Source organism: Symphalangus syndactylus, chromosome 13 (assembly GCF_028878055.3).
Source record: "Symphalangus syndactylus isolate Jambi chromosome 13, NHGRI_mSymSyn1-v2.1_pri, whole genome shotgun sequence".
NCBI lineage: Eukaryota > Metazoa > Chordata > Mammalia > Primates > Hylobatidae > Symphalangus > Symphalangus syndactylus.
The window spans coordinates 64,929,106-64,954,373 of NC_072435.2; the positions used below are offsets into that span (position 1 = coordinate 64,929,106).

At 37.4% G+C, this 25,268-nt stretch overlaps 1 protein-coding gene across 8 annotated transcripts in view; it reads left to right on the forward strand.

Annotated features, from left to right (window-relative positions):
• The window catches only part of FRS2 (fibroblast growth factor receptor substrate 2), a 110,273-nt gene that overhangs the window by 64,008 nt on the left and 20,997 nt on the right, over positions 1–25,268 (forward strand). Inside the window, exon 1 of one of the 8 annotated variants that reach the window (XM_063614223.1) lies at positions 12,867–17,474. The exons of the other annotated variants lie outside the window; for them this stretch is intronic. The gene's annotated coding sequence lies outside the window, so the exon portion shown is untranslated. Of the gene's footprint in view, positions 1–12,866; positions 17,475–25,268 lie in introns of those variants that run through there. 8 annotated transcript variants of the gene reach the window in all.

The following is a 25,268-nucleotide window of genomic DNA, read 5'->3' on the forward strand; positions in this document are numbered from 1 at the left end:
CAATGAATTTATTTTGCTTGATAGATACATATTTTTATTGTTTTTAAAATTATTTATCTTGGAATAAATGTCATCTTTCCAACTGATCCTTTTCAGTCATATATACAGTATGAATAGTCCCAAGTAAATAATGTATTCCTTGTAATTGCGTATTTCTTTGGCACTGTAATTTCAGAATGATTTGGAAATTCCTAAAAATGTGTTGTCTACTTGTTCCATTTCTTCTTTTTAAAAAACTGAGTGTTTTTTCCTCAAGGCATCCAAAGATGGGTTCTGGGCGTATCTGACAAATAAGTAGCCAATTTGGTAAAAATAATGATTCGAGGACAGTGAGAATGGTCAAACTAACATCCCATTTACCTGAGATGCTGTTAAGATTTTACTGTGGGCACCATTACTAATACTTGAAATGAGATCTAGATATAGGCATTGATGTAGATACTTAAATGTGTTATTTTTGTTTTTTTATCCTTTTTTGTTAATCCCTACAGTGATATGTTGATCTTAAATGAGGGCATAAATGTGATGTATTTAAGATGTGAATTAGTTTGAACAGTGGCAGCCCTGTATTACATGAGCATCATATTATTTTTCATAATCAGATAGTCTCTCTGCTTTGAAATGATTGCTGTTTAAGTGATTAATTTCTAAAATATAGAGGGAAATGAAAGGATTAAAATAATTTGACCTCTTGGGCTCAAGCAATCCTCCCACCTAGAATATGGCTAATTTTTATAAATGTTCCATGTGTATTTAGAAAGAATGCAACTTTTTCAGTTATTAAGTACAGTGTTATATTTATGTCTAAGAACTTGTTAATTGTTCTCTTCATATCTTCTCTATCTTGGTTTTGTTTTGGATTCAGGTTTAGTTTTATTTGGGGACTGATTTATGAGTTTCTGTAGTAAGAAAGACGTGGTAATTAATGTCTCTCACCATGGCTATGGGTTTGTCAGTTTCTCCTTATAGATGTGTTAATTTTTGCTTTATTTATTTTGAATGTATGCTATTAAGTACATTAATAATAAGCCAAAATAATGAAACAATTTAGAATTAGAATTGTTTTATCTTTTTGTTGAATTGAATTTTTATTATTATGAAAGGGCCCTCATTTAAACACACTTTTAGCCTTACAGTTTTTTTTTAATTGTTATTATTGCTGTTTTCTTGGATTAATATAGCTAGTGTAGTTTTCTTTTGGTTACTGTAGTATTTTCATTCTTTTTTTTTTTGTTTTGAGACGAAGTCTCACTCTGTCGCCCAAGCTGGAGTGTAATGGCGCGATCTCAGCTCACTGCAACCTCCATCTCCTGGGTTCAAGGAATTCTCGTGCCTCAACCTTCTGAGTAGCTGGGATTACATGTGCGCACCACCATGCCTGGCTAATTTCCGTTTTTTGAGTAGAGATGGGGTTTCCCATGTTGGCCAGGCCAGTCTCGAATTCCTGACCTCAGGTGATCGCCCGCCTCAGCCTCCCAAAGTGCTGGGATTACGGGCGTGAGCCACCGCACCCGGCCAGTATTTTCATTCTTTAGTTTTTCATGTATTTTGGTTGGAGTTTTGTAAATAGAATAAGGTTGAGTTTTATTTTTGTTCTGAATGACAATCTTTATGTTTTAACTGGAGAATTTTAGTCAATTGTGTTACCGATAGATTTAGTTTTTTTTTTTTTAATTTTTTTTTTTCTTTTTTGAGACAAGATCTCACTCTGTTGCCCAGGCTGGAGTGCAGTGGCACGATCTTCTAGCCTCAATCTGCTGGGCTCAACGATCCTCCCACCTCAGCCTCTCAAGTAGCTGAGACCACAGGCATGCGCTACCATGCTGGGCTGATTTTTTAATTTTTTAGAGATGTTATCCCACTACGTTGCTTAAGTTGGTCTTAAATTCCTGGACTCAAGTGTTCCTCCTGCCTCAGCCTCCCAAAGTGTTGGAATTACAGATGTAAGCCACCATGCCCAGCTCTGATTTACATATATTTCTGTCTCCTTCTGTGGTTTTTCTATTTATCCAATTCTTCCTCTCCTTCTTGCCAGTCTTTTGTGTTGAGTTAGACATATATATTTGTCTCTTTCCATCTCCTCTCCATACCTTGCATGCATGTATACTTGTTTATAATTAATATTTATTCTTTTAGTGGTTGCTCTGTCTATTTTAACATGCTTTTCTTAGGAAAGTCCAAATTGATCAGTATCTTTAACCTATTCCTGAATAATGTAGTAACTTAGCATGCTCTGGTTGTCCTCCTCCCAACCTGTAACACTGTTGTCTGTTATCTTAGTTTTGGCATATTCTTCTTATGCATACATACAGAATTTTAGACAAATTACTGTTTTAGGTAGTAAATCTTTGTTTAAATTTATTTACCTAATTACTGTTTTCTTGGCTCATTGTTCCTTTTTGGATCTGAGACCTTTCTTCTATGATAATTTTTTTTCTACCTGAAGTACGTTCTTCAGAATTTCCTTTAGTGAAGATCCTTTGATGAAAAAGACACTTTTTTCTTTGTTTAAAGATGTCTTTATTTCATCTTCATTCTTGAAAGGTAGTTTCTCTGTGTGTAGAATTCTGTTTTCTCATCATATTGAAGACATTATTCCAGTACTTTGACTGCCAGTATTGCTGTTGAGAAGTCTTAATTGCCCTTCCTTTGTAAGTAATCACCCTTTTATTTGGCTGTCTTAAGCCTTTTTTTTTCCTTCCCATTTAGTGTTTTGCAGTTTGGTATAATGTATTGAGGCGTTATTTTTTTCATTCCATCATTTTATTTTTTTGTAATCCCACTTGGGATTCTTTGGGCTTCCTGGATCTGAGGATAATAATAATGTCTTTGAATAATTGTAGAAAATTCTTAATCATTATCTCTTTGAATAATGCCTCTTATTTTCTCCTTCTATAACTCTAATTAGACATATAGTCTATTTTTCATGTTACTTATGCCTTTTCATCCTTTTTCGTCTCCACAAACTCATTTAAGAGCTGGCTTATACTTATAAATTCTTGCAAGAGATTTTCTTCTTTATACCAGCATCAAGATCAAGCAGGCAAGTTTACTTGCCGTCATCTTCTGCAAGGTAGGTTTACTGCTCATTCATTTGTACTTTGTGGATTTGGGGATTTGCAACTGTATGCAAGGCAGTCTTAATCTATATAATCTGCCTCCTGCAGTCTGCAGTTTTCTAAGCAGCATTATGAAATTACCTCAAAGTCAAGAGCCACCTTTCGTAGCTTTTTACATTTGTGCCATAGTAGGAAAACATTTAATAATAAAATTTAAAAAAACCCATATATACATATATATATATATATATATATATATATATATATATATATATATATATATATAAAGCATTGCAGATTCCAACAGTAGAGCCAGTCTGGACATCTAACGTACCATGTTGCTAGAAATAGAATTCCTTGATCCATTTCAAACAACATACAACTTACGTAAGGTTTGTATGAGAAATATAATACAGAATTCTAATCAGCAGTCTCCCATTAACAAAAAGAGGCCCTGGCCTTAAGTTTGGTAAATTCATGCCTTTTTATATGTCTAAGCTAAAATAAAATGTTTAAGGTAAGGGGTGTGTGTGGGGGTGGTATGTGTGTTTTAATTTCCTGCCTTATCCAACTAACTTCATGTCCATTTGAATTAAGGTGGATTCTACTGAACTTCCTCTTTTATTCCTGACATTATACATTTGTCACCTTTTCCTCTTTGCAACAAAAATGGCATGTGTTAAGTTTATGTTTTTTAAAATTTAGGTTCCCTTATATTATTCAGATGCATTATTTTCAAAACACATTCATAAAAAGTAAAAATACCCTATCTATAATTGTATTAATCTTTCAACTTCATAGTCTTAGTATATTCTCCATGAGTTTATTTCTATATTTTGTTATGCAAATTCTCCACAAAATAATATAAAATTTAGTTACACGGAGGCCCTCCTAGATGCAATGACACCCCGGTAGCAAGAGCACACCAAGAACCCAAATCTTGGTTTCTAATGCAAGTTGATTATCCTTATCTTTATCCTAAATGCTTGGGATCAGATGTGTTTTGGATTTCAAGGTTTTTGTTTTGTTTTGTTTTGTTTTGTTTTGTTTTGTTTTGAGACAGAGTCTCACTCTGTTGCCCAGGCTGGAGTGCAGTGGCACAATCTCAGCTCACTGCAACCTGTGCCTCCTGGGTTCAAGTGATTCTCCTGCCTCAGCCTCTCGAGTAGCTGGGTTTACAGGCACGCATCACCATGCCTGGCTAATTTTTTGTATTTTTAGTAGAGATGGGGGTTTCACCATGCTGGCCAGGCTGGTCTTGAACTCCGGGCCTCTTGATCTGCCCACCTTGGCCTCCCAAAGTGCTGGGATTATAGGCGTGAGCACCGTGCCCAGTTGGATTTCAGGGGTTTTTTGGATTTCAAAGTATTTGCATATATATAATGAGATATCTTGGGGATGGGACTCAAGTCTAAACATAAAATTTATGTTTCATATATGCCTTTACACATAGCCTGAAGGTGATTTATACAATATTTTAAATAATTTTGTGCACGCATCATGTGAGGTCACGTGTGAAATTTTCCACTTGTGGTGTCATGTTGGTGCTCAAAAATTCTCAGAATTTTCCAATTAGGGATGCTAAATCTGTACCCTTCTCCTTTAAAAAGGACCAGGGTTCCTTGGAGAAATGGCTCAATCTAGGACTAGGGCAAGAAATAGACAAGATCCACTTTGGGAGGCTGAGGTGGGCAAATCACGAGGTCAGGAGTTCGAGACCAGCCTGGCCAACATGGTGAAACCCCGTCTCTACTAAAAATACAAAAAATTAGCTGGGCAGGGTGGTGGGCGCCTGTAATCCCAGTTACTCGGGAGGCTGAGGCAGGAGAATCACTTGAACCCAGGAGGCGGAGGTTGCAGTGAGCCGAGATTGTGTCACTGCACTCCAGCCTGGGCGACAGTGCGAGACTCCGTCTCAAAAAAATAAAAATAAACACCGGGCGTGGTGGCTCACGCCTATAATCCCAGCACTTTGGGAGGCCGAGGCGGGTGGATCATGAGGTCAGGAGATCAAGACCATCCTGGCTAACACAGTGAAACCCTGTCTCTACTAAAAATACAAAAAATTAGCTGGGCGTGGTGGTGCACGCCTATAGTCCCAGCTACTAGGGAGGCTGAGGCAGGAGAATGACGTGAACCCAGTTGGCAGAGCTTGCAGTGAGCCGAGATGGCTCCACTGCACTCTAGCCTGGACGACAGAGTGAGACTCCGTCTCAAAAAAAATGAATAAAATTTTAAAAAATTTAAAAAATAAAAAAATAGACAAGATCAGCTTAGAACATCTTGTAGTGCCAAAAAAAAAAAAAAAAAAAAGTAAAGAAGGGCTTTAACAAAAAACCCACAAAATGGGACTATGTCAAAGGGGCATAGGAGTCACCTAAAAGAGCTAACAGTGATCAAAGTTGGAATAATTTGAACAAGAAAATAAGTAAAGTATAAAGTAGTGTTGAATTATAACTCAGAGTATAAAATAAATATTCACGGGCTGATAGTGGTATGAATAAATGATGGAATAAATCAATAAATGATTGAATAAATAAGTAAATGGAGAAGAGACAAAACTATACAGAAGAACTCCAAATAATGTATGTCAATACTCCACTTTCATCATGGTGAAACACAACTCCCTAATCCTTAAGTGTGGGCTGTGCATACCTTCCTTCCAAGAAGTACAGTACTTCCAAGAAGTACAGTATTTCCAAGAAGTACAGAAGAGTTTGGGGAGAAGTAACTTCGCAGTAGAGAAACCTGACAGCCAGGTAGGTTGTCAGGGGTAACATCAACAGTGGTAAGTCATGTTGATAGTGTGTTTCAAGGGCTACGTTGTGATAAAAATGGCACTTTATCTCTGTAATCCTCCTCCCCAAATCCCATACTCCCAGTCTAATTATGAGAAAAGCATCAAATTCCAAGAGAGGAGAGGCATTCTACAAAATACTTCACCAGTGCTCCTGAAAATGGTCAGGATTATCAAAAACAAGAAAAATCTGAAAAACCATTACTGCCAAGAGGATCCTTAAGAGACATGATGACTAAATGTAATGAAGTTTGTTTTTTAAAAAAACCACAAAACTGAGTCCTCAAGAATTTTTTTAAACCTAGAAGTCATGTACTTTGCAACTTTTATTAGATTTTTAGGTCACATCCCACTCTCGAATGCGTATTTCCCCTGGAGCAACCCACGTTTTAAAAAATTTAGTAAAGGACGATATCAGATAACTAGTTCTTACAAACAGGCCCAACATTTATTATGTTGCATTTGCTGCCGTCTGAAGGCCTACTCACACAAATGGTAGAAAGTTGTGTTTATTAAAATCTTAACTTCTTTAATATTTCAAATTTTTAAACTTCAGGGTAAACAAAATTCTTATGAAAATACTGACACTATACCTTAGAATGTATAATTTAACTGAAGGAAGTGTGTGTATGTGTGTGTGTTTGGCCTACTCTGTAAAAATAAAGAATATAGCATTAATATTATTAGGCCCAGTTAGTCTATTCTAGTATAGTTACTGGTACAAAAGTAACACTGGGCCAGGTGCAGTGGCTCACACCTATAATCCTAGTACTTTAGGAAGCTGAGGCAGGTGGATCACTTGAGCCTGGGAGTTTGAGACCAGCCTGGCAACATGGCGAAACTCCACTATTAAAAATACAAAAATTAGCCAGGTGCGGTGGCACATGTCTGTAGTCCCAGCTACTCAGGAGACTGAGGCAGGACGATCACTTGAGCCCTGGAGGTGGAGGTTGCAGTGAGCTGAGATTGCACCACTGCACGCCAGCCTGGGCGACAGGGTGAGACCCTGTCTCAAAAAAAAAAAAAAAAAAGTAACACTGTATTATTGTAATTCAGGGGAAGTAGTTTTGATATAAATCTAATAACCTTATGTAAAAAGTCTTATTCTTTGATGTGATTCTAACATATTTTTTATAATTTAAAGAGAGATACTGGTTTCAAATAAGTTATTTTTTCCATTTTCAGAATAATTTTTCCTCACATACTCGAAAGATGATTTTATTATCTTTTTATTATTAAAGCAGATATTATCAGGGCCATGTATTAAGAGCATTTATTGCCTCTAAAACCAGATATAAGTGGCGGGGGGTGTGTTCTGAATATTTTTCTTTACTGACAGATGTACTTAGTGTAACAAACATATTAATTTGCAGCATTCTAATTAAAAAGTGAAAATGTGCATGCTGTCAGACCCAATCTTAAACAGGTCCAGCCTTATCAACTAGAGGAATTTAAAACCTTACTTTATGATGCCTTTATCTTTGATTTATAGTTGGTCGTTCGTATCCATAAGTTCCACACCTGCAAATTCAATCAGCCACAGATTGAAATTATTTGAAATAGAAAGCAGTATAAAAAATATTACAAAATACAGCATAACAACTATTTAGATAGCATTTGTATTGTAAGTAATCAAGAGGTTATTTAAAGTATGCAGGAAAAAAGTATAAAGAAGAAAAAAGACTAGCTCTAAAATTCTTTATTTTTTCAAACAGATTTTTGAATGAATCAGGGTATGTAAAGAAAGAAAATATTTAAACTAATATTGTTTGTAGCTAAACCATTATTTCATTGGTCTGTGATGTTCCAAACTTGTACCTTCCAACCATATGTAACCATGTTTCTATTTTCACTGAAATAACTCAGTAGACCAAAGATGTTGGTGTTGGAATTGCATATGGCAGGTAGTTCAAGTATATTCAAAGTAAATTCTAGTTAATATTAAGTACCTTTTAATGTTAGAAATTAAAAGAGCTTAGGAAAAGCTGTAGGATGAGAAATCCAATATAAACAGTTGTTTCAATCCTAGAGTATCTTCACCTTCACCCAGGCTCATCCCAGGACTGCAAAACGTCAAAGAGTGAGCTAGCTTGGAGGAAATAATGTGGCTTGGATAATGACTCTTAGGCAGTTAACTTACCCAGATAGCATCTTCAGGAGTTACATCTGCTATAATAACTATAATCCAAATGACAGTTTTTGAATCTATAGTACAAAAAAGAAAGCATCTGGTACTACCTCAGTCTTATGAGTATACTTGCTCACATTGATAACATGGTAGCATTGCTTCTAAAAGAAATTTTGTGATACTGTATCTTAAATTTCATATTATTTTTCATGAGATAGCTGTCAGTTTACAGACAAATCTAAGTGATAATTTTGAGCCCCATTTTTACAAGTCATCTCAGTAAGTAACTATTAAGTAACATATGTTAATAAGTAAAAATGTAAAAGCATTTGGTTGTAGTTTTATTGATATGTTTGTACATTGCAGAAATTCAGGAACAAATTTTATGAATATGTATAATGTTGCTATTTTTAAACAATATCTGATATTATTCATTCAACTAAAACTTATTAAGCATTTAATGTCTGTCTGGTACTCTTCAGGCACCAAGGATATTTCAGTGAACAAAACAAAATCTTTGTCACTATGGAGTTTACGTTTTGTGGTGGCATTGGAGTGAAGAGACAGGGAATAAAAAAAAGTCAATATGTAGTATGCCACTTGGTGGTAAGTCATTTGGAGAACAACGTAGTAGGGAAAGAGGAAAAGGGTGTATCATCATGGGCTAGTGGGTAAGGGTTTATCTATTTCATATGTAGTGTGCTCAGGAAAATTCTTTAATAAATTGATTTGTGAGCAAAAACCTGAAGCAAGTGAAGGAGCAAGCTATGCTGATACCTGGTAGAAGAGCATTCCAGGTACAAGGAACAGTAGTTGCAAAGGACCTGAGATAGGAACATAATTAGTGTATTCTAGAAACAGCAAGGGGGCCATTGTGGCTTGAGCAGAGTATGGAGAGAGAAGGATTTTAAAGTACATGATCAGTAGTGGAACAGGAGAGGCAGAAAATGATACTAAAAAATGTAGGCTCTCATAGAGACCATTGAAAAGTCCTTAATTTTTATTCTCAGAGGAATAGGGGGAGCCATTGCAGGACTTTGTCAGGAAAAATTGTGAACCACTTTGAAGTGGACAAAAAATGGCAAATCGGTGTCCTGTCTAGCTCAGCCATTGAGTTTATCTCTGTCTCATTTTGTGGGCAGGGTGGAGGGGTGGGAAGGCTTTTTTTTTTTTTTTTTTTAAGAGTACTGGAACTTAACAGAAAACTTCTTAAAAATGCAATTGAATCATAAACATTGATGTAAAAATCCTCAACAAAATACTAGCAAAACCAAATTCAGCAGCATATCAGTGGGATTATATACCATGATCAAGTGCGTCTTATTCCTGGAATGCAAGGATGGTTCAACATAATGAAAATTGTTCGATGTAATATACGCATTAAAAGAATGAATGGGAGAAAACCACATGATTGTATCAATTGATGCAGAACAAACATTTGACAAAATTCAGCATTCTTTCATGATTTAAAAAAACACTAAAACTAGAAGTAAAAGGAGCCAGGTGTGGTGGCTCATGTCTGTAATTTTAGCACTTTGGGAGGCTGAGATGGGTGAGTCACTTGAGATCAGGAGTTTGATACCAGCCTGGCCAATATGGTGAAACCCCATCTCTACTAAAAATATAAAAATCAGCTGGGCGTAGTGGTGCGCACCTGTAATTCCAGTTACTCAGGAGGCTGAGGCAGGAGAATCACTTGAACCCGGGAGGAGGGGGTTGCAGTGAGCCGAGATCATGCCACTGCACTCCAGCCTGGATGACAGCAAGACTCCATCTTGGAAAAAAAAATAAAAATAAATAAATAAATAAAAGGGAACTATTTCAACATAGTAAAAGCCATATATGAAAAATACAGCGAATGTCATATTCAGTGGTGAAAGACTGAAAAGATTTTCCTCCCAGATCAGGAACAAGGCAAGGAATCCCACTTTCACCAATTCTATTAAATATCATACTGGATATTCCATCCAGAGCAATTAGGCAAGGAAAAGAAAAGGCATCCAAACTGGAAAGAAGTAAAGTGATCTCTGTTTACAGATGATACGATCTTATATATAGAAAACCCTAAAGAGTTAGCATTTTCATCTAACAATGAATGATACGAAAAGGAAATTAAGAAAACAATTTCATTTACAATGGCATCAAAAAGAATAAAATACAAATAACCAAAGAAGTGAAAGATTTTTACAATGAAAACTATGAAACATTGCTCAAAGAAATTAAATAAATGAAAAACATCTGATTTTCATGGATTAGAAGCCTTCATATTGTTAAGATGTGAATACTAAAAATAATCTACAGAATCAGTGTAGTTCCTATCAAAACCACAATGATGATTTTTGCAAAATTAGACAAGCCCGTTCTGCAATTCATATGGAATATCAAGGGACTCTTAATAGCTAAAACAATCTTGAAGAAGAAAGCTGGTGACTCACACTTCCTGATTTCAAAACTTACTACAAAGCTACAGTAATCAAACAGCGTGGTATTGGCATAAATTTAGGCATACATATAGCCCAATGGAATAGAATAGAGAACCCAGAAATAGACCAGTGTTCTGGCTCACACCTGTAATCCCAGCATTTTGGGAGGCCAAGGTGGGTGAATCATGAGGTCAGGAGTTCAAGACCAGTCTGGCCAACATGGTGAAACCCTGTCTCTACTAAAAATACAAAAAATTAGCTGGGTGTGGTGGCAGACGCCTGTAATCTCAGCTATTGGGGAGGCTGAGCAGGAGAATTGCTTGAACCCAGGAGACGGAGGTTGCAGTGAGCGGAGATCGTGCCACTGCACTCCAGCCTGGGCGACAGTGAGACCCCGTCTCAAAAAAAAAAAAAAAAAAAACCAGAAATAAACACTTGCGTATATGGTCAAATAATTTTTGACAAGGGTGCCAAGACTATTCAATGGGAAAGGAACAGTCTCTTCAGCAAGTGATGCTGGAAAAACTGGATATCTACATACAAAATAATGGAGTTGGATCTTCACCTAGTACCATATACAAAAATTAAAATGAATCAAAAGTATACAACTCTTGTAAGGAAATATGGGGCAAATGTTTCATGACGTTGGATTTGGCAGTGGTGTCTTGGATGTAACACCAAAGGCACAGACAATACAAGAAAAAACTTTTGAAACTCAAAACCGAAAACTAATTTAAAAATGGGCCAAGGACTTGAGTAGACATTACACCAAAGAAGATATACAAAGGCCAGTAAGCATATGAAAAGATGTTTAACATCACTAATTATTAGAGAAATGCAAATCAGAAATACAGTGAGATACTACCCTCACACTCATTAGGATGGCTACTTTCTTTTTTGGAGACAGAGTCTTGCTTTATTGCTCAGGCTGGAGCGCAGTGGTATGATCTCGGCTCACTGCAACCTCCGCCTCCCAGATTCAAATGATTCTTACGTCTCAGCCTCCCAAGTAGCTGGGACTATAGGTGTGCACCACCACACCTGGCTAATTTTTGTATTTTTAGTAGAGGCAGGGTTTGGCTATGTTACCTGGGCTGGTCTTGAACTCCTGGCCTCAAGTGATCTGTTCACCTTGGCCTCCCAAAGTGCTGGGATTACAAGCATGTGACACCATGCCCAGCTAATTTTTGTATTTTGAGTTGAGATGGGGTTTTACCCTGTTGTCCAGGCTGGTCTTGAACTCCTAGCCTCAAGATTCACCTGGTTCAGCCTCCCAAAGTGCTGGGATTACAGATGTGAGCCACCGCACCTGGCCAAGGATGGCTTCTATTTTAAAAAAAAAAATAGAAAGTAACAAAGGTTGGTGAGGACATGGAAAAATTGGAAACTTTATGCACTGTTGGTGAGAATATAAAATGGTACAGTTTCTGTGGAAAAGAGTATGGCTGTTTCTCAAAAAATTAAAAACAGAATTACCATATGATGCAGCAATTCAACTTCTGAGTATATCCAAAAGAACTGAAGGCAGGGTCTTGAGGTATTTGTACACCCATATCTATTTGTACAAAGTAGCCGAAGGTGGAAGCAACCCAAGTGTTCATTGACAGATGAATGGATAAGTAAAATGTGGTATATACATGCAGTGGAATATTATTCAGCCTTAAAAAGGAAGGAAATTCTGTAATATGCTACAACATGGATGAACCTTGAAGACATTATGCTAAGTGAAATAAGCCAGTCACACAAAGACAAATGCTATGTGATTCTACTTATGTGAAGGAGATAGTATAGTCAAAATCAGAGAGAAAGTAGAATGGTTTTGTCAGGGGGTAGGGGGAGGAGGGAGTTATTGTTTAACAGCTGTGGAGTTTCAGTTTTACAAGGTGAAAAGAAGCCTAGGCAACATAGTGAGACCTCGCCTCTACAAAACATTAAAAAGTTAACCGCCCATGGTGGGATGTACCTGTGGTCCTAGCTAATGGAGAGGCTGAGATGGGAGAATCCCTTGAGCCCAGGATGTCAAGGCTGCAGTGAGCTATGGTCACATCACTGCCCTCCTGCCTAGTTGACAGAGTGAGACCCTGTTTCGAAAAGAAAAAAAGAATTACAGAGATGGATGATGGATAGTTAAGATGGTAAATTTTATGTGTATTTTACCACAATAAAAAAGTAGAAAATGCAATTAAATCTTATTCATAGAAATAAATATAAATTATACCTAGTAGAATGCAGTTGATTACTGCCCTGTGAATATGCCTGTTTTGCATCTATTTGTAAATTTCTTTCAGAACTCCTTATCCCTGTGTATGTGTAGTTCTTGGAATGTTCCTCTGAACCAGCTGTAACATCTTACTAATTCCATTATTAATGAGTTAAATTGTATCTTTGACATATGTTTGTTTTACTGTTTTTTGAGAGTCATGATTTTTACCATTTTTAGAAAAATGTATCCATTAATTTTTTTTTTTTTTTTTTTTTTGTTTGAGTCAGGGTCTTGCTTTCTCACCCAGGCTAGAGTACAATGGCACAGTCATGGCTCACACAGCCGCCAACTTCTGGGCTTAAGGGATCCTTCCATCTTAGCCTCCTAATAAATAAGTAGCTAGGACTACAGGTGCATATCACCACATCTGGCTAAGTTTTTTTTATTATTATTTTTTAGAGATGGGTTCTTGCGATGTTGCCCAGGCTGGTCTTAAACTCCTGGCCTCAAGTGATCTACCCACCTCAGCCTCCCAAGTTGCTGGAATTACAGGTGTAAGCCACTGCACCAAGCTGTTGTATTAATACTTTTTAACAGAATTAATCTGGTTGCTGTGTTGAGAAAAGACTAGAGCAGGACAATCAGAGGCAAAAACCAATTAGAAGGCTGTTGGAAAAATTCATAAATGTTGGTAATTTGGACCAGAGAAGTAATAGTTTCGAAATGGTAAGCAGTAGTTAAACTTGGATATATTTTCAAGATACATCTGAAAGGATTGATGGATTGGATATGGGATGTGAGAGAATAAGGTGTGAAGGATGACTGCGAGATTTTTGGATATTAATCTTAATGAAATGTGTAAGTAATTCCTTCTCAAACATTTTTAGGTTGGTAATTTTTATTTTCAATTCTTAGGAGTTTAGTTGGTTTGACTAAGAAATGTAAAAGCTGGTGATCGTGGCTCTTTTCTCAGAAGATATATTTTCCAGTGATTATAGTGTAATACATAATTACTGTATTGAAAACATCAATAACAGCTGCTTAAGTCAGGGTTCTGGCAGGAACCCTGTAATGGAAAAGAATTTAATAAACGGATTATTTACACATTATGGGCAGGTTAAGGGAAATCAGCAAGTGATATTGGCCAGGTTTGCTAGGAACACCAGGCTGTTAGGAACAGCTCTTAACACTCCTAGGTGTCTAAAAGGGGACAGAGAGAAGAAGTGGTTACCTGAATCAGCAAGAGCTATAAGTATGTGAGAGAGCTGCCTAATGGGCCATTACTAGAAGAACCTCAGTAAGGAAGGGAACCACAGCCAATCTGGACTGCTGGTGCCTCCATGCAGGTGAGGTTCCTAGGGTGCAGAGTAGAGTAGAGAAGGTTAGAGAGTGGCTTTGGAGGGTCAAATGGAAAATATACAGCATTGCAGATAACTTTTAAGCCCTACCTTAAAACAAACAAATACACTTATGTACTTCAAGTTTAAAAGAGATGAATGAAGAACATAATTATTTAGTGGTAGAAAGTTATGAAAACTCAGTTGGGTAGGTTTTAATGACATTAAACAGAATTAGTACAGCTAAAAATCAACCATAAAATTTGGTGAAGTCTTTAGAGGTTTTATATCATATTAAATGTTTTACTTTGGACTTACAAAGTTAAAAATGCTTTTTATCTTTTTTATGTGTTTCACTTAGAATTAATTGAATATAGTATTTTATAACTTCAGAAATAATAAGAAATATGCTTTATATTTCTTAAGTATTTAAAAGCTGTTTTGTTGTGTCTTTTTGTTCCCTTTAATATAAAGCAGTTCAGATTTAGTTTAGTCCTTGAAATTTATTTCAGTTGAAAGAAAGCTCAAATCATCACATCTAACTTTGTTGTTGTCAATTTTGCATATTTAATTCATTTTGTTTTTAGAGACATCATCACACTTCTTAACCAGTAGTGGATTCTACTGAAACACTGTCAGTGACTGGGAACTCAGCATTTAAAGGGAACTCAGTTCTTTGTTGGGTAGATAGAAGTTTGTTCCATTTGCATAGACTTCTGTGGTTTGGTCTGTCTCCTATTTCAGGAGCAAATGAAGCCTATTATTCCATAAGATGGAAATCTGAAGACAGTTGTCTGTCTCTGTTCTGCTCTTCCATATTGCTAAATATTTTCTTCTCCACACTGGTTTCTACAGTCTTACCTTACTGATTCAACAATGTTCTTCCTGTCCCATCTCACCTTGCCTCAATCTTCCGCTAGGCTTCTGTGATACCATACTCTTGGGGGTTTTCCTCTTGTTTCTTGGAGAGTGAATGTCCAGTCTCCTTGTGGGCTTTTTTCACTCTTTTTTTCACAGTTCCTTTAGATGTTGGTGTTTTTGAGCTGCTGTAGGTCTTACTTTTCTTCACACTGGGCAGTCTCATCTGTCCATATGCTTAGATCCGTAAGTTGATGGCTCCCAAATCTCTCTCCCATCTCCACACCTATATTTCTATTTGTCTGTTGAGCATCTCCATTTGGATGTCTCACAGACATCAAAGTACATTCAAAACTGAGCTTATGTTTTTCTAAATCTTGTGTCCTTCCTATGTTCCCTGGCTCAATGTGTATGTACTGTCAACCTCAACTGAAATGTGAGTATTTTCCTTGACTCCTGCTTTCCTTCCCAGTCTAATCAATCATCAGGTGTTATTAAGGCTAGCGCTTAAGTATCACTCTAATCCATCCTTTTTTTTTTCCATCTTCATTGTTTAGTAACTTAATTCAGTCCTCATGGTTATTGCATGCGACAACCACTTCCAAACCTGCAAAAACCATATGAAGTGTAGGGAGTGTTGGTAGGAAGTATTTTTAACTCAACCTGTGAGGAAATACAGATTCAGAGAGGTTAAGTAAGAACTCAGATCTCTGTAGTGTCGTAGTACATATTTTAACTAAGTCTAAAATGAAGGGCTTTGTTTTTAGCATTCTAAATTTCTCCAGAAGACATTATCTCCAATAATACCATCCTGGGTGGTGGAGCAAGACCTGTCTCAAAACAAACAAAACCACCAAAGCCTTTCATTTTAAATTCTAATGTAGTGTTTAAAGTACATTTAGATAGCAGAGATATTGTATGCCATTTGTCAATTACATGAGGATTAAAACCTCACCTGAGCCATACTGCACTTTCTGTTTAGAAGGATGAATCATTTCTGGGAATTCAATTTTGTAATTTAAGTGGAAAATTTAAAACTTTAAGTCTTCAACATGAGTATTTTATGTACATAATTATAGGAAACCAATATTCTTTGTAGCTAACTGTTGAATTAAGTTCAAAAACCTTTCAAAGATGATTCAAAGTCTTTTTAAAAAGATTAAAGTACACAGCTTTTCAGCCAGTATTGGTGAAGAAACATTTTGAGAGTATGATGGAATAAAACATCTTCTTAGAAATTTCAGCTGTTTTTGTTGAGATTTGTTCTCTTCACATTTGTCTTTAAAAAAAAGAAAAAAGAAAGGAAGAAAGAAATATTCTCAAAGTTGCTTTCAAATCCCAACACTTTGGGAGGCCGAGACAGGAGTATTGCCTGAGGCCGGGAGTTCTAGACCCCTTGGGCAACATTGCAAGACCTTGTCTCTACAAAACATTTTAAAAATTAGCTGGGTGTGGTGGTGTATGCCCGTAGTCCTAACTACTTTGGGAGGCTGAGTGGGGAGGATCACTTGAGCCCAAGAGGTTAAGGCTGCAGTGAGCTTTGATTGCCCCACGACACTGCAGCCTGGGCAATGGAGCAAGACCCTGTTTCAAAACAAACAAACAAACAAACAAACACAACTACCAAATTATATGTTATTGTAAGTTGTTTTCAGAGGGATGAGCTCAAGTGTAATTATGAATGTGGCTCTTCAGAATTACCTTCACAATGGATGATTGATATGTGTTTAAATTAAGATCCAGATAAATCTGAAGGAAAGCAAACCATGAAACCTTTAGAGGAAGGATGCATATTGGCTTTCTTAATGTGGTAGAGAGGAAAACTGAACATTCTAAATTTGGCTTCTAGTAAAATTTTGATTAATTTCTTCACCTTCATTTCCCTATTGAAAAATGGAGAAAATAGTTCCCAGCAGTCTGCATTATGAGATTGTTTTTTAGATCAATATTTAACAGGACTCAAAAGAACATCACATCAGTCGTGGATGCTCTGAAATCCTACCACTTGATTGCAACTATCTTCAACATCTGGGAAGGAGTAAAGAAAAGATGGTCCAAACAACTTTTCATTTCTGTTATTTGTAATGTGTTGATAGTTCTTTCATTGACTGTATGACATGTTTTATGGATTCTAAGAAATATTTCCCAATTTTATTCACTAAAATTTGGGTGTGTCTTAGAATTAGTGGCATATTACAGTCAAATTGACTTTTTTTCTTTCTCAGTGGTGTATAAAATATCAGTCTTAAAATCAATCATCTCTGGCTGGGCGCGGTGGCTCACGCCTGTGATCCCAGCACTTTGGGAGGCCGAGGTGGGCAGATCACCTGATGTCAGGAGTTCGAGACCAGCCTCAACATGGAGAAACTCCGTCTCTACTAAAAATACAAAATTATCTGGGCGTGGTGGTGCATGCCTGTAATCCCAGCCACTCGGGAGGCTGAGGCAGGAGAATTGCTTGAACCTGGGAGGCGGAGGTTGCGGTGAGCCAAGATCACGCCATTGCATTCCAGCCTGGGCAACAAGAGTGAAACTCCGTCTCAAAAAAAAAAAAAAAAAAAAATCAATCATGTCTCAGTTTTGATGAAAAACAGGATATATGTCTATTAATATTCAAAGTAACAACAATAACAGTACAGTGGCCACCATACCTGAGGATCACTTTTTTGGTAGGTAGCCTCTACTTTCTTAAACACAACCAAGAACTGGAAAGTAAGAAACAAAGGCTTCTGATGCTTAAAATCACTGTTACAGAACTCATGAAGTAAAGGCCAGGCAGGTACTTAAACTTACAAGACCCCTTTGCCTCAGAGTGTAGTGTCTTATTTTGTAGGTCATTAAGTTAATCCTAGGTATCTTATTACAGAGTCCACAGGGATTCGAAAGAGTAAACTATGGGAGGCTGAGGTGGGCAGATCTGAGGTCAGGAGTTCAAGACCAGCCTGGACAACATGGTGAAACGCTGTCTTTACTAAAAATACAAAACTTAGCCGGGCGTGGTGGCACACGCCTGTAATTCCAGCTACTTGAGAGGCTGAGGCAGGAGAATTGCTTGAACCTGGGGGGCAGAGGTTGCAGTGAGCCAAGATCGCACCATTGCATTCCAGCCTGGGTGACAGCGAGACTCCATCTCAAAAAAAAAGTAAACTAAAAAGGAATGCATATAAATGTTTATTAAGTGTTGGTTCTAGGACTTACTATACTTTCTGCTGAGAATGACCCATAAACAAACAATTAAAAATTATTTTTAAAAAATAACACAAAACTCAGAACAGGCCACTTAGAGCTATTTTTTTTTTTAGACAGAGTCTCAGTCTCACTCTGTTGCCCAGGCTGGAGTGCAGTGGGACGATCTCGGCTCACTGCAACCTCCACCTCCCAGGTACACGAGATTCTCCTGCCTCAGCCTCCCAAGTAGTTGGGATTACAGGCGCCCGCCACCACGCCCGGCTAATTTTTTGTATTTTTAGTAGAGATAGGGTTTCACTGTGTTAGCCAGGATGGTCTCAAACTGCTCACCTCATGATCCGCCTGCCTCAGCCTCCCAAAGTGCTGGGATTACAGGCATGAGCCACTGCACCTGGCCCACTTGGAGCTATTTTAGGAGGAGCTTGCAACCTAACATATGTCAGTTACGCTGATTACAGCTTAGAAGAAATTTCTTATCAAAATGTAATTGATTCCACTAGCACTTTCTTTAAGGGACAATATGATTGTACCTTTAAATTTTGATTGGAGAATATTGTTGGTTAAATTTTCCCTTCTTATGGCTTAATGGAGTTACTAGAACATATTTTTCCTTGAAAGTATCAGGAAAAAAAAAAAACGTGTGGGAGGCGTCTGTTACACATCTGAAATAGGATTTGATTCTGTAATTCCAGTGGTCTCTAGACCTAGATAATTCTACATGTGTTGCTAGATGGCACCAGGGTGCCATTTTTAGGTCTTAGGGCTAAGGAATGGGCGTAGGTGGTAGGAAGCTGTTAGAGAGGAAAGAAGTAGGGAAGAAAAACTTTGGGAACATATTGTGGTACTGAAGACTGTCTCTAGGAGTTCTCAGTGGGCAGCTGCGTACCAGGTGTCCAGCTGCATTATTTATGTTTGAAGTAAACCTAGGCTGTGTATCTCCATGAATTCATAGTATTGGGGGCTTTTCAAAACATTCATTCCCCTAAGATGTGAATTTTGAGCATAGCTTGTTGGCCTCAGGCACTTTAACCTGAGAGTAGATGTTAAGTTCTGCTTGTTGGCAGGTTTCCAGCATTTACTAATTAGTTTCCCTACTTAAATGCTCCTGGCAGTTTCCCTTGGCCACTGTGTTCTTCACAGTCTGCCCAAACGTGTTTTGTATGTAGTCTGCCTTTGAGCTCTGCTTAGACACTTACAGCTTTTCTTTCTAAAGAACCCTTCAGTAGGTATTGATTTGTATTTTCTTTAGTTAATAATTCATTGATTATAAAAGCAATTAAAACACTAGAAAACATAAAAAGAAAAAATCCTTTTCATTCTACCACCAAATGAATCAGTGTTAACATTTTAGTGTGTGTTCATCTAGTCTCTTTTTGTGGGTTTATGTATTTTATGTGGAGGTAGGGGAGAGAACAATAGGTGTAAAACATTATTTTTTAAAAATGCAAATCCTCTCAAGTTTGCTACTGGGTGTGAAGAGCAACTTTTAAAATAAAATTTTGTAGAATAATTTTAGAATGTTAAGTTGCAAAGATAGTACAGAGATTCCCATATACCCTTCACCTAGCTTCCCCTAACGTTAACATCTTACATAACTGTGACATATTTGTCAAAACTAAGAAATTAATACTAGTACAATACTATTAACTAAACTACAGACTATTTACATTTCTTCTATTTTTCTAATGTTCTTTTTCTGTTCCAGGATCCAACCTAGGGATACATATTGCATTTAGTGGTTTGTTGTTGTTTTGAGACAGTGTCTTACACTGTTGCCCAGGCTAGAATGCAGTGGCATGATCACAGCTCACTGCACTGTTGGCCTCCTAGGCTCAAGCAATCCTCCCACCTCAGCCTCCCCAGTAGTTGGGATTACAGGCATTTGCCACTACGCCCAGCTAATTTTTTTTTTTTTTTTTTTGTAGAGACAGGATCCCACCAAGTTGCCCAGGCTAATCTTGAATTCCCGGGCTCAAGCAGTCCTCCCTACTCAGCCTGCTAAAGTGCTGGGATTGTAGGTGTGAACCACGTACTCAGCCCAGCTTTATTTTTTTAATAATAGTTGTTTTCTTTTTTTTTTTTTTTTTTTAACCTTTTTTCGTTTTTCTTTTTTTTTGAGACGGAGTCTCACTGTCACCCAGGCTGGAGTGCAGTGGCATGATCTCAGCTCCCTACAACTTCTGCCTCCCAGGCTCAAACAATTCTCCTGACTCAGCCTCCTGAGTAGCTGGGATTACAGGCATGTGCCACCATGCCTGGCTAATTTTTGTATTTTTAGTAGAGATGGGGTTTCGTCATGTTGGCCAGGCTTGTCTCAAATTCCTAACCTTAGGTGATCTGCCTGCCTTGGCCTCCCAAAGTGCTAGATTACAGGCATGAGCCACTATGCCCAGCTCTTTTTTCTTATACTTAATTTTATGTCATGAACATTTTGTCTTTGTCATTAAATAGCTTTTGAACAATACTTATTTTAAGAGCTCTATAAAAGTTAATCACAGGGATAGATGTGCTCAGATGCAAACTTTTCTGGTAAACTTTTTGTTGTTGGCATTTCACAAGGGGGAGTGTTACAAAACACATATACAATTGACCCTTTAACAACACAGTTTGAACCGTATGGGTCCAAAGATGGATTTTGTCAACCAGAAAGTATTTGTGGGATGCGAAATTTCCATATACAAAGGGCTGACTTTTCATACACACAGATTCCACAGGGATGACTGTGGCACTTGAATGTGCACGTGTTTTGGTCCATACAGAGGCCTTGGAACCAATACACCAAGGTATGACTATACAGAACAAACATTTTTATTAGTGGGATACTTGAATCAGGTGTGTTAGATTGTAACAGTTATTTTGCATGCACTGCTCTAGAAGTAGAGAATAAATAGGCAAATTTAGTTTTCTTTGAGAATATATTTAACAATATTTTAGGTTGACTTAAATGCAGAAACATTTAAATGAGCTATTTGTGAAACTGTTTTGGGGGTTATAGTTGCTTGGCATTTGGCATAGCTTCTTTTGATCAGTGTGTGTGTGGCGGAGGGGGGCGGTGTACACATGGTATACACATTTCATGTGCACATAGTCAATATTAGACTTTAAAAAAAATTAGAGATGATGTCCTGCTATGTTGCACAGGCTGGTCTCAAAGTCCTGGCCTCAAGCAATCCTCCTGCCTCAGTCTCCCAAAGTACTGGGATTACAGGTGTAAGCCAGCACACCTGGCCCATATTTAGGCTTTTAATATTAGTCTAGTAACATCATATCCACCTGAGTTTGGAAATACAGATTTATAGTAAATTGTGCTTATACATTTCTATATTCAGTTTTGAAAAATATCTTTTAATTTACTTTTCTTTTTTTTTTTTTTTTTTTTTTTTAAGTCTCGCTCTGTTACCAAGCCTGGAGTGCAATGGCGCGATCTCAGCTCACTGCAGCCTCCGCCTCCCAGGGTCAAGCGATTCACATGTCTCAGCCCCCTGAGTAGCCGGGACTACAGGCATGTACCATCGCACCCGGCTAATTTTTGCGTAGAGACGGGGTTTCATTGTGTTGGCCAGACTGGCCTTGAACTTCTGACCTCAAGTGATCTGCCTGCCTTGGACAAAGTGCTGGGATTACAGGCGTGAGCCATTGTGACCAGCTTTTATTTACTTTTCTGTTATCCATCATTAATGTTTATTTAGTTCTAGGTTAAAGGTATCATATATAAAAAGTGAAGATGCCTAGGAATTTTCTTACATGTCTTTTAGTGTTTTATTGATGTTTATGGTTTGAATAATATTAGTTTGTATATTTAACATGAAGCTTGAAATTAGAGCGACTTGGATTTAAATTTTGTTGTTTTAAAAAATAAAGCCATAAAGCCAAATGCTTTTTAAGAACTATTAGGTATACCATATTAAGGAAAATATTATAAAATTCATACTGTGGTTTTACCTCCTACAGTTGCTCAGTTTAGTAAAAACTTCATTGCCTGTAAACATGAGTGTAATAGAAAAAACTGAATTGATTTTAAGTCACTCAGTGATTACATTAAGAACAACTTGGCATTTATTTCAAAGGAAATAACAATTCCTTTGAATTTCACAGTATTTTTTAGTAAATGGGTATTGGGTTAAAGATTTTGTATGATATGTGTTTTTCATAAGTTAAGTATTTATTATGATAGAGTTCTGTCCCTGCTAAGAGATTAGTGTTTATTAGTAAATTTCTAAACTAGAGGTTTATTATGAAGGTTAAGTGACCCTTTATTAATTTGACACAGTTGTAAGATTAATACGTAGAAATTATCACTGAGCTAAAGAATAAAAACATGGAATTTTGATCTACAATGTTTACAGAAAACTGAATGCACTGACTCTATGAGATCAAATCTGTTCATTCAGATTTTCAGAGTTAATGATCATCGTTTTCTAGAGAGTACCTCTGCTTTCTTACTGCTACCTTAAAAGCACACACCTTCTCTTTCTGTGGTGCGATCTGTGAATTTTTAGTGGAGAGAGCTGTGTGATTGCTCATATAGAATGTTCATCCTTTTGGTGTTGCTAGAGGATGGTATTTGATTTCCCTGTATATGTTTTTATACTGCAGTATAAAGCACTAAACTAAGAGTTTCTTTGAGAGTTCTGAAGGTTGATTTTTTGTGTGTGTGTGTGTGTGTGTGTGTGCGCGCACACGCGCGCGCTAGGATTCTTGCCCTTGGTACTGATGACCTTATTGAATTAGCTAAGACAGAGTGACTCATCTGCTGGATTTGCACATATCTTAGGGCAGACATTATGGGCACTCCAATTTAATTGTCTAAATTTCATCACCAGTGTTCCTTGCTATAAATGCGTACCAAGATTAAGGATGACTCCAGGATAGAGTTATGACCAACACTACTAAAGGTAGAGATAGTATTTTGTATCATCTTCCATTTTAGCTTTTTCTTTTTTTAAAAAGCTAGTTTTTTTAGCAAACTATTTTAGTAACATTTTCTTAGTATTTGCCAAATACTCACACAAAATTGTTTTATATATATGTGTGTGTGTGTGTGTGTGTTGTTTTACACACAAATGAATCTCTCTATATATATTGTTGGATTTCTGTTCCTAAAAATCAAAATACATGATTAAAAGGGACTTTGTCAGATTCACTGTGAGATATGGGGTTAAAGTGTTTGAGTTTTCTGGGTCTAGAAGGGAAGAGGGAATCTGATGTTCAGGTCATTGTACAGTGACACCGCAAGTCCAGTTGCTGTCGGGGGATTGTTTATAGATGGTTGTTGTGCCTTGAAGATTAGACTTTGGACATTACAGACAGTAAAACACTATTAATTGTATTCTTACCAATGTTAAGTTAAATTCTTCTTGTATGTTATCTCAATTTTCTGCCTTCATGGGAAAGTATTGTGGTAGGACATTAGTGGTTTATGTAAGATTTTAAGGGGAAATGTGAATTACCCTCAGTAGTACGAACTGACCCTTGGTGAAATGGCCATGTGCCTTCTTTCTTACCTATCTCCTAATATTTTCCCGTGCACACCCTACATTCCAGCTCTAAGGAACTACCTGGTGCTCCTGGAGGAGGCCGTGTTCTTTTAGGTTTGGGGGGTTTTGCATGCTTTCTTCTTAATCTGGATTGCCCCTGCCCTAGCTAACTCCCATCCACCTTTCAGGACTCAGTATAGGGACCAGCTTTCCCAGGGAGCCTTTTTTGTTGCTTATTTCTGTCTTTCCTTCTGTTCTGTATTGAATGTTTTGATAGCACCAGCACATGGGTCTGCAATTCTGCCACATGCTCATTTTCTTGTCTGTCTCTCTCACTAGACAGTAAGTTCCTTGGAGTCAGGGAATGTGTCCTTTATCTTTATTTCTAGCACTTAACTCAGTGCCTGACACACAGAATAGGTGCTCACAATATACTTGGTAGAATGCCTCAGTGTGTGGATAGGGAAATGAATGAATTCATTGTTTAATTTTCTCTTTAATATTGATAGTTGCTTAAAAATCATTTTTATCTACTAAGTAACCTTTTGTTAGCTTAATTCAAGCAACTATGTCTGAAATAAAGAAATGCCGGCCGGGCGCGGTGGCTCATGCTTGTAATCCCAGCACTTTGGGAGGCCGAGGCGGGCGGATCACGAGGTCAGGAGATCGAGACCACGGTGAAACCCCGTCTCTACTAAAAATACAAAAAAATTAGCCGGGCGTGGTGGCGGGCGCCTGTAGTCCCAGCTACTCGGAGAGGCTGAGGCAGGAGAATGCCGTGAACCCGGGAGGCGGAGCTTGCAATGAGCCGAGATTGCACCACTGCACTCCAGCCTGGGCGACAAAGCGAGACTCCGTCTCAAAAAAAAAAAAAAAGAAATGCCACTTTAGGCTGGGCGAAGTGGCTCACACCTGTAATCCCAGCACTTTGGGAGGCTGAAGTGGGAGGATTGCTTGTGCCCAGAAGTTCGAGACCAGCCTGGGCAACATAGACCCATCTTAAAAGAAATGCCACTTTATTAATATTTTAGATTTATCCACAGAAAAGTAAATTGATGACAGTTTAAATATACATAAGCATATGCTTAATCTTTCTTGATCATACTGGTTTTACTTATCTTTTACAGAGAAATGAGAGGAATCTGGTTTAAACCGCAGTTCAGGGAATTTTGATTAGATATAATTGCCAGAAATTAAGGTACCAGATATTGAAGTGATTTGTAAGTAATGTAATTGATTTTTTTCAAGAGTTAAAAAGAGGGGTGAGTGGGGGGTTATGAATTATGAAGCAATTCATCAACATTGCCCTCAGATTTAAAAAAGCTAAAGGAAGAAAGATCTGTTTAGGAATGTGCAAATACAACCATATTAATGGATGGATGCTTAAAAATAGTCACGTACCTTTGTAGTTTTGTGTATAGGTGTGTACTTTAAATTTTCACCTAACAAGGGAACTGTCGCAGATGTCCTTGCTTTTGACATAATGGCTCTGATTTAAGGCAACTAGCAGACTGTACTGAGAATCTCCCCTCCTTAGCTTTTTTTTTAACTCTTCTTTTTCAGAATAATTATAAATAATTCAGAAATCTTTGTCAGTGTTAAGAATTAACAGGAAATTAATGTGTGTATGGAAAGACCTACCCAGTGGTTTAAAAAAAAAAAAAAAAAAAAAAACAGCCAGACTGTGGACACAAAGAACACGGTTTTTGAATGCCATCCTCTTGATTGTTTTAATGTAATGAAACATGGCAGTTTGCTGTGCCCAAAATTTAGTTATGTTGCTATGCTTCTAACTAT